We start from the raw sequence: 10392 nt of genomic DNA on the forward strand, positions 1-10392 counted from the left end.
TGCAGAATAGACACAGACCTTCAGATGCCACGGAGAAGAAAGCATCCCTTTAAACGAGTAAGATCCACCGTCTGCTCCTTGTCATGATCGGGCTAACAGAAAAAATCTGTAGATAAATCATGATGTAAATAATGACTGAAATATTGAAAAGGTTTGAAAATGTGTCAGTCACGTTTGATTTGCTGATGAATTGAATATGCTGACAATATCATTGTATCATTGTATCGACTTTGGAAGTTTGGAAATGATGACTTTAAAAAGACTGTTGATATTCTTTTTTCCGTCTTCTCTTAGAACAATCTCTTGCGTATTGAAACAACCGGGCGACAAAAACTCAATATACATGATAAGAGTATATTGCTACAAAAGTATAGAAGGTTGATGCTAAAGAATGTTTTAGTCATCCCACTTATCATAATGTTTTGTTGTTAGATTACCATTTACGTCTTTTCCTGGTAAAACATGTATTAGGAAGAGGATTGTTTGTCTCTGTGGTATGCTTTATTTCATGCATGGAGTCGACATATGAATGGTTGTAACTATTGTCAATTGATAATATCTGTTGATATATTCAATATCAATATAACTAAATGAAGAATTAAGAACCCAAAAAAGTCTTTTCTTCTAATATGTAAAATTTTAAATAAATTTTGTTCAAATAAATAAATAGTCGCCGTTGGTACCAATGTGACTTCCAATGAATGTTGGAAGACCTTATCTCCATAAACAATATCGATTACGTAATTCAGAATCTTAAACATACTTTTCACATCACCTTTGGAGTACTTTTGTGTACACTCAAAATGATTTTAAGATTACAATTTTGCAAATGACCAATGGCAAGATAAGTACGTTCGTAAATTTAGTTATGAGTTACAAATACATGTACATGTAGTACAAAAAATATGGAAAACATGATTGTGAATATCATGATTGTTCTATTTTCATTCCATTCTTTATCTTACACTTTTTGGACTTATAAATTTCTTGCAGCAGCTTCATCATTGTTTATAAAGAATGCGTCATCATATATCTGAATATGTTTTTTAAAAAAATATTTCCATTTCTATTTGTTTTCTCTGTGACTGGTATTTAAACAGCTACTCATCTCTTATATAACCTTGCTAACGAATTAGTTCTTCAGAATCTCTTGATATAAAAAGATATACGAAAGAAACCTTGTAATTCTGAGCATATTATTTGTAATAATATCAAGAGAAAATTTATTTCCGTCTTATCCGTTCCACATTCGAATGAAAACACATTTCTCTATCAACTAAACTCGGTACACGTCATAGAGTATGTATATTTATTAAGGTCTTCCGTTTCCAACGGAAGACCTTCTACTGATTCTGAAGATTAAGATTATTCTTATTATTCTTTTTTTTGTTTTCTTCCTAGACGCCAACTTTGAGGCCTCATATCTCACTCATTTCTCAATGGATTTTGCTCAAATTTTCAGACATTATAGACGGTAATAAACTCTTTCGGAATACTGTCTAAAATTTCAAAATTTCACTTCCGGTTTTGAGTTATTTCCCTTTAAACGAAAAATTATAGGCTTTCATTTCCAGACAAAGGCTCAGAGACCACTAGAGCTGGAGCAGAAATTTTACTGGTTTTGGATAACAGAAGGATTGAAGTTGTGCACATCGTTTTTTGTTTTTCGATTTCTGTATTCAAAATGGCGCTATATAGGGGTCAAAAAATAGAACGCCTAAAAGAGCGAAAATATACACATATTTTCCTTTTTATCTTGAAAACTAAAAATATTTTGTTAAGACATGTTGAACAAAAGTTGTGCATAATTGCAAGGGCTTTCATATAATACTATTCAAAAGGGGCTGGCCCCTATGATTAGGGATTTAGGGAGCTTGAAAGTTTTTGCTTTATAACTCAAAAACGGTAAATATTTCGATCTGGATTATACGAACAAAATTGTTCTTTGAGACCTTTTTGATCTGATGAGAATGTTTATTTGTTCGAATATACCGGGGATATTGCGTAACACGAAGTAGAAAGCAGACCAGGTAAACAGGTAGCGTTTTTCAATCAGAAAGAAAATCACACCTCTTCATGTGTATACTTTACACAAACTTCCTATCAAAAATATACCCTATGGTATTTAATGTTAAATTTCAACTAAAATGTCTTTATACATGCTTTACGGTTCATTATTAAATTATTTATATAACAATTAGTTTTTCTTTTTTATGTATTATTAATTAGTTTTATAGTGAACACGTCTTCATTGGAATATATTCAATCTATCTTTCTACGTTAAATATAGTTATAAGTAATTTTAAGCTTTATTAATCGAATAATTCACGATCATTTAGTTGATCTCCACGTTCGCCAGCCCAGAAGTTTGTAACAGTTGCGTAATCAAACGCACCAATCCCACACTGTCGATCGGGGTCACTTGTGTACCAGCCACCTGTTGTCGTAAACAAAGCAAGTGTCTGTGATCGTGTTTGAAATCCATTGTGTAAAAAGACCTATCAATTAATAGAAAATTGTGTTTTTAATTAATCGAATCAATAAGAATACGTCACCGATCTTACATTAAATCGCAATTCCTAACACTGGTGCATAAAATCATTTTGAATTTTGATAACTTTCTTTGGCCTGTTCACGCAAAATTATTTCTTTATTCCGTGTTAATGTATTTTATCAAAATTGTAATTGAAAAGGGGCTTCGGCAAATAATTATAATTAGTGATGGAAGTCTTGAGATAGGTATGTACTATATGTACGTTTTATTTTTACCATCACTCTTTTGTTTCTCCATTATATATTTTAACGTGTGTGGTCACAGAGAGCCGCAGGCATGTCGAATGTTAAAAACATCGTGTACTCCAACAGTGGAAATTGGCTTTGAAATCATGTCGCCTTTTTCATATTACTGTATGACGGGTATTTTTTTTAGGTTTATAAATCCATAAAATTTAAACGCGTAAAATTTAACATAATTTATGAAACGGCTCGTATAATTTTTTAACATGGTATGTGTAAAAGTAATGCTTTTTGCTACTAAGCTCACTCCATGGAGGCTATATAATTAGTATACTGTTAGTATTTTGAACACTTTTAAGCCAATCATCAATTGGGATCATACAGGTAAATCTCAATTAACTTGTATATAAATTATACAAACATTGTCAATTAATTTATAAGTTAGACCTACATGGTTACTCTTTTTTAGTATTTTTTAGAGACGCATAACTTCTGATAATGACTTAATAATTACAGCTCTTCCAATTAAATGTATACCCGTGTTTTCAATCTTGGACACTTTCTTCTGCTTGATATGCTTTGAATAAAACTTCGACCTCTTAATAGACATTTCCAGATTTCGCGATCTCGAGACCGTACTCGCGCACTGACTCGGACAGTTGTTTCAAATTTTTTAGGTGCCGTGTCAAAATGTAATTCATTTACAAAAAAAAACAAATGCACTGTTCCTAGATAAAACAACATAATATGTGGCATTTAAAGTCATATATTGCGCATTTTCATAAGTTCAGACTAACTTTAATTAAATTGATCTGTTTTGTTACTTTATATGATGGGACTTTCCTGTAAGTAGCACAATTTAAATCTATCGTGTTATATAGAAATCCGAGATTTAAAACAATTACCGAATTATTTCCAACTCAGATAAGTATCATATAAAACACAGTTTAAAGTCAATTTAACCTACATGTATAGAAATATGGAGATGACTTTTCGGTTCAAAATCGGTGGTTTCATTTTGAATTGAGATAGCAAATATTATCCTAAGATTTGTTTAATCTCGTGATTTACTTTTTTGTTCAGATACGCCATACTTAAAATAAAGCTTTATAACCCTTTCAAAACACTTTTTATACGGCTCCTTACATATCGAAGTACAGAGTACGAGTCTGAGCTCGTGGCGCTCTTAGCTGGAAATGTTGAATAGCTGTACTTTATTAAATACTTTCACTTCAATTATGTTAGTTTGAGTTGTCTCTTTGTTTTCGGTAAATATACCAGACATGCACGTGTGCCTAGCTATGTTTATAAAAAAAAACATGAATAAATGAAGGGCACATTGCTCATGTATATAAAGGTTATTTTTAAAAAATTATACCATGCGCGGATCTAGAGGGGGGTCGGGGGGGGGGGTCAGGACCCTTCCCCCCTGTAATTTACCAGGTTAAAAATGTACATAGTAAAACAAGGAAAAAATTACCATGGACCCCCCTTGGAAAAGGCAGACCCCCTGGACTATATGTGTATGATTTTTTTTTGACTGAGGTGGACCCCCCCTGGAAAAAATTTCTGGATCTGCGCCTGTATACAATTCATTATGTAATTTGTTTGCATTGTTTATATTGTTATATCAAATTAACATGTGTTTAATAACTCTCTCACTCTCTCTTACTTTCTCTCTCTTACAAGTTACATAGGAATTTTGGACACGTTATTTGCACACGTAAATGCATTCAATGTGATCTGGAATTTTACGTCTGATGTTTTGAATTTTTACGGACATATTCAATTCGTAAAAGATCAACGTATAAAAATTTAAATCACCTTTTTTGACCCAAATTCGTAAAAATATACAGCAATAAAAATTACCCGTTATATGGTATTTTATTTCACTCTATCTCATAGTTTGTTTTAATCAATCGTATTTGCTGGTGCATTTATTAATTTCAAGTTTTATGCCTGATGAAATCAGGTGCTTTGATCCTTTTCATGCCAGCATCTACCCCGACACAAGACCTTGATTTATCCGGTCTCATCCATAGGATCGGTCTCCACGCATCATTTCACAAGTCTCCAAATTTCAAATAAAACATTCTCATTGAAACTTTGATGCTTTCACATGAAAATGGCCGGGCATATATTGTTTGTCATGTACGTCTTCCATTTTCCGTCTGTCCCTCTTCCCCGCTTTGCGTTTACCTCATTTCAAAGCTCAATTTCAAAGAAACTATTCAATTTTTTTATATTAAACGTCCTATGCTGATAAACATTGATGAGAGCTATTTTCCTGCATCAACATATTTTAACTTTGACCTTTCCTTTGAACTTAATCTCACCTCTTATGAATTCTGTCTAAAGAGACCATTCAAGATAAAATCATCAAACTTCATGTGCCGATATGTACTGATATGTGCTGATACATACAGTACTATAGGCTAGCTACACGTTTGTAACTGCATCAACATATTGTTTTACCTTTCCTTTGACCTTAACCTAACTTTTTTCAGGTTAGTGTTTAACTCAGAAACATACCATTCAAGACTATAAGTATTCTTTTACTTCTTATGCTGATACATGCATTTTTTTTACTTTGACCTCTCCTTTCATTTTGATCTTACCTTACCTAATTCATTGAGTATTAAGCTCAGTTTTAAAGAAAGCATTTATATTTTTCTCAACTTCATATGCTGATACACTGAACACACTTATGAGAGCTATCCAAACCTTAGTGTATAACAGATGCTCTAACTACTGTGCCAAACGGGCGACCTTCAGTTTTGAAGAATCCATTCAAGACATTTCATACAACTTTAGTATCCTGTTACAGTTTGATCTTGCACTTTCCTATGACCTTGACCTCACTTTTTTTTAATTTGAAATTTGCATAGTATTAAAGAAACCATTTGAGATATTTTATTGTAAGCTTATGCCTATATGCATTATCTGAACGGAATTTCCATTTTTAAGATTTCAATTTTTAAGAAACTATTCAAGATATTCTCAACAAACGTCATACACTCATATTTCTAAATAAATCATCATGTAAATCATAGTTTTGAACCTAATAAATTCTTTCGATTCGATATATGCTCAATAAAAATTTGACTGAACATATCCAGTCTTTTGGACGAGTCACTGTTACTGGCAGAGAAACTTTAAATTCTCAACCGTATTTGTACCAGTAAAACATTGCTCATATAATGCAGGGCGGGGCATGACCTTGTCTCAAGTTCTAGGTCACTTAAGATAAGATGTTTTGGTTGGATATGAACTAAAAGAATATTTAAAAAAAACATACGTGAACTTTTCCACTCGGTAACACGCAGAGTATGTATTTTTGTAACAGAGTTTGTCTTTGCTTGTTGCAAGGTCATTTAGAAAGTTCAAGGTCATGCACATAACATTCTTTTACAGTCTTTTTCCTGGCGAAACATTGTAAGTTGCTTCCTCAACAAGCCTTTGGGTTGCTTATTTAAATAATTTTATAATGGTTTGACCTAGACTCAAGGTTACGTCTTCCCTTCCGTAGCTCCAACGGAAGACCTATTCGTTGCTTTGCAACGAGCTCGGCTCTAGTTTCATCGATGATTCATGTTGAAAAGTCATTATGATACAATATATTACTATAATGGTGAGAATATCAATGACCCATATACCCATATCAGTATTTTATCAAATGCCAACTTTCAGCGACTGAAGCAAGACAGTAATCTTTTATTCATATGAACTGTATTAGTATGTTGTTCAGCAATCGTTTTAAATTTATCGTTGCTACTGCTCATTGATGATTCATACATGCATATACATGCAGTCCTTTTAAAACAACTTTATTGTGTTTACTCTTGAGCAACTTTTACATATGGAAGAATAAATATCAAATGTTACTTTGAGTTGACAAATCTTTGCAAGTAGGGTTTGTGTAGAATTTTATTACTTTGGATAGGATTTCCTTGATCAATATTTTGTTCTTTCCTTGATCAATATTTTGTTCAGTAATCAAAAAAGCTTAAATTTAGATTCATTATCCCTTGTAGGTATATGCATCCTGGATACATCATTATTGCAACTAAAGTCAGCTTAAATTAAGCTTTATATGGTAACCTGAAAATGAATCTTCAAAGAAAGTATGGTAATAAAAATCCATAGATTATATATTTTATAATTTCTTTTAAATGTCTTGAAATGAGATTCAATGGAAGACACTCTCTTTTTCATCCGAAAGTGATTTTGGACCCGAAATATTCAACAATATTCTCCTTGGAATTAAAATCGGTATGAATTTCATATCTATCTAAAGAGAAGGTAAAAGTTATTTCACCCGGCTATAGCCTTAACATTTGCAATAACCTAGATACCCGGCTAATATACAATGTACTGATATAGTACGATTCTCAGTTAACCTTGGACTTTTAGTAGAGCGTGACGTTCTCGACACTACTAATTTTAAAATGTCTCTTAGATGGCGAGGGGATTCTCATTGGTTAAGAAATTAATAACATCAGCAACTTTATATTGTTGTTGACAACGATGAGATCACTTAAGCAACACTTCTCTGCCGTACGAAATACTGTGATTGGATCATTGACTCAGTCGTTGACATTTGCCGGAATGTATCTTTCAACAGTGATGGAAAGGTTGTGAAAATTTCAGACGCTTATTATGTAACGTCGAGAATACCACGCCTTACTGAAAGTTCAAGGTTAACTAAGAATTGTACTATGTGCCTATCTATATGTTTGTTTCATCTTTAAAACCCTGGCAAATTATTCGAATGTCAAAGAAAAAATATTTTCTGTGGAAGAAAACGTATAGAGACAATTCGAAATGAATTTACAAAGTGCCTATGACACACTGTAAATTCATTTCGAATTGCTTCTATACGTTTTCTTCCATAGAAAACATTTTTTCTTTGACATTCGAAAAATTTGCCAAGGTTGATAGGATGACACAAACATGGATATGTTTCTTTATAGAAGACTCTTTTGAAAGCGTCACGGACCTGAAGGAGTCCATCGATCCTTACGTCGCGGATTCGACTCCCACTGCGGGACATAGAGATCGGCCCTGATCCCGTGTCGCAGTAATTGCTAGCCAGAAAAATATCTCTCGCTGCTCAAAATTTTTCTCCAAAGAGACGTTAAACAAACAAAGTCATTCATGCCACCGTCTTTCAGTACTCACAGTATTTTGATTTATTACTCGCACCATGCACAGAGCCAAAAACAGTTATAAATATATACATAATTTGATTACGATTTAAAAGATTTGTCAAACAAAAAATATAATTATGCTGTCTTGAAATCCCATTTTTATAGCAAATCATAACTGTTAGTTTCAAGGTACATCTAGTATAATAATGATCTAGAATGATGTGCCTTAAGGATAAATGAAAAGGTAATTTCTCTAAAATCTAAGCCATTGATTGCTGCTTCATTAAACACGAAAAAGCTTTGTAGGTTTTTTAATAAAAATTTCTTTAGAATCCATCAACTACCCACGGTTTATAAAACACTATTAACAAAGCAGCTCAGACGTCTCATTATTTTGCACATCCTTTCCCTGCTTTAGCTTCCCCCATTCTCAATTTAATTCTAGGTGCATACGGTCATTAGTGGAACTCTCTTTATCTAGAGATTATCGGTGTACTCATTGACTCATCCGCTGATAAAAGTGAAAATGGAAAATGCTTCTCCTTCGTTAATTAATAAAACTACTTTGTACTTCTAACCGTTCTGAGAAAAACTTAAAGCTAAAAATGTTTAATACAGTATCTATCCAGAATGAAAATATACTTGGAAAACCTCGTAACTATAGTACAAAATTAATCAACAATGTGGCTGCTGACCATTTCAAGTTTAATCATGAAAGAGATATTAATACTGACACATATTTATTAGTGCCGTAAGTGCAAAAAAAAAAAAAAAAAAAAAAGAATGTGATTTTTTTATAGCTGCTTTTCCCGTAGGGTTAATTTTTGTTTTTGCGCTCCATGCATATGGGATTTCATTCAAATTGACTCTGAAGCTATACTGTAGAGTTTGCACATCTGCGGCTCTTAATCAGATGCACGAGTGTTCATTCATTTCATAAAAGAGTCCTCTAATTTATTTTTCCCTTTACATTTATTTATATTTCAAGAACACTATTACTTGATTATAAATGCATTTTGCCTTGCCATTCGTCAAAATATTATGACTAAGTGTGTTTGATAATATGCATCTATTTTAGAAGGCTTTAACAAGAGGATGTTTATTTGTAGATTCATAAAAATGATAAATTTAGAACATGCTACTAAAAAAATATACATTGATAAAATTGAAAGCTATGCCAATTCTTAGTTTAGAGATTATAATGTTTTCGACAATGACGTTGCCACCTGCTTTATAATACACTGATTTAGATTTTTTCAGATTTTTCATTCAAAAGCACAACTGAGCATTTAGTTTTATATTATGAAACTCGATTCATAACATTTAATGGCATTGCAGGCTGCCGATGTTAGTTATCAGATTTCATTATGTGTTAGGAAAATTCAAATCTAAGTGTCAATTTTTATATCATCTCACTGTCGTAGCTGGTAAGCGTATATTCAAATTTCATACTGCAATAATTTTAAATTATTAGTTTATTCTTGTCAACACTTATCGATGGTGATATGCATGTGGTCAAACAAAATGATTCTTTTATACAGTGCATTATAAATGCTCTGATACAAACTTCAAAGACAACTGTACTATTATATGACAATTTCAATTGAATTTAAATATAAAATAGTTTTCAGTAGGCCAAAATTAACAAGGGTTATATCCCGTTGACGGCCATATTGGGGGTCAACACGCTCAAATTCCTTCATTTTCAATCAACTTAAACTTTTTTATGCTGGCAATTCAGGTATAGGAAGCATTAATTTTCTGAAAAATACATTTGTTGGAGCTTCCTTTATTTCATAAATCCCCCCTGATATTTCTGCTACACGATCTTAAATTCGGTAAGACAAAGAGGAAAACTTGCCAGGTTGACCACCAAGATGGCGCCCAAGGGAAATACAGTACTAGTAACCCGAAGAGAAAATACATCATACGAAAACTATATTTTTTACTTTAAAGATTTTGCACTTCTAATGCCAATAATTTTTCCTCTATCAAAATAGGCACAAAATTATGGACGAAATAAATTTTGGTACATGTACTTTCTTACTACTCTGTAAGTTCAAAATGGCGGATGCAAAATAAACAAGACTGTTTTCATGACGACAACTTTTATTCACAATTGACAACCACTCAATACTTATCCACTCACAATTTTCTATAACAACAAGACGTAAACATGTAATAAGGCATTTTTAACATGAAATAACAAGACAAAAACATTGTTAATTAAAACATTTCTATGATGACGCAATTGATAGCATCTAGTAATCTCTTGTTTTCAAATTCATCTTTTCATACCATATAAGGTAGAACTTTATAGGCTAGGAACAATGATAGTTTTCATTTAACTTAATACATTGTACGGAGGGTTATTTATTTCAGAATTGTGCCAGTGGACGGAAGTAAAAAAAAAACTAATTTGAAAAAAAAAAATAGGTTCTTGCATTGCGAGATTTCAGGTTTTAAAAATCTCTAGGAATAAGTTCAACACTCGAAAGGGAGACTT

The sequence above is a fragment of the Saccostrea cucullata genome, unplaced genomic scaffold, assembly GCF_032062105.1.
Source record: "Saccostrea cucullata isolate Sc308-1 unplaced genomic scaffold, CSIRO_AGI_Scuc_v1 ctg119, whole genome shotgun sequence".
In the NCBI taxonomy this organism is placed as follows: domain Eukaryota; kingdom Metazoa; phylum Mollusca; class Bivalvia; order Ostreida; family Ostreidae; genus Saccostrea; species Saccostrea cuccullata.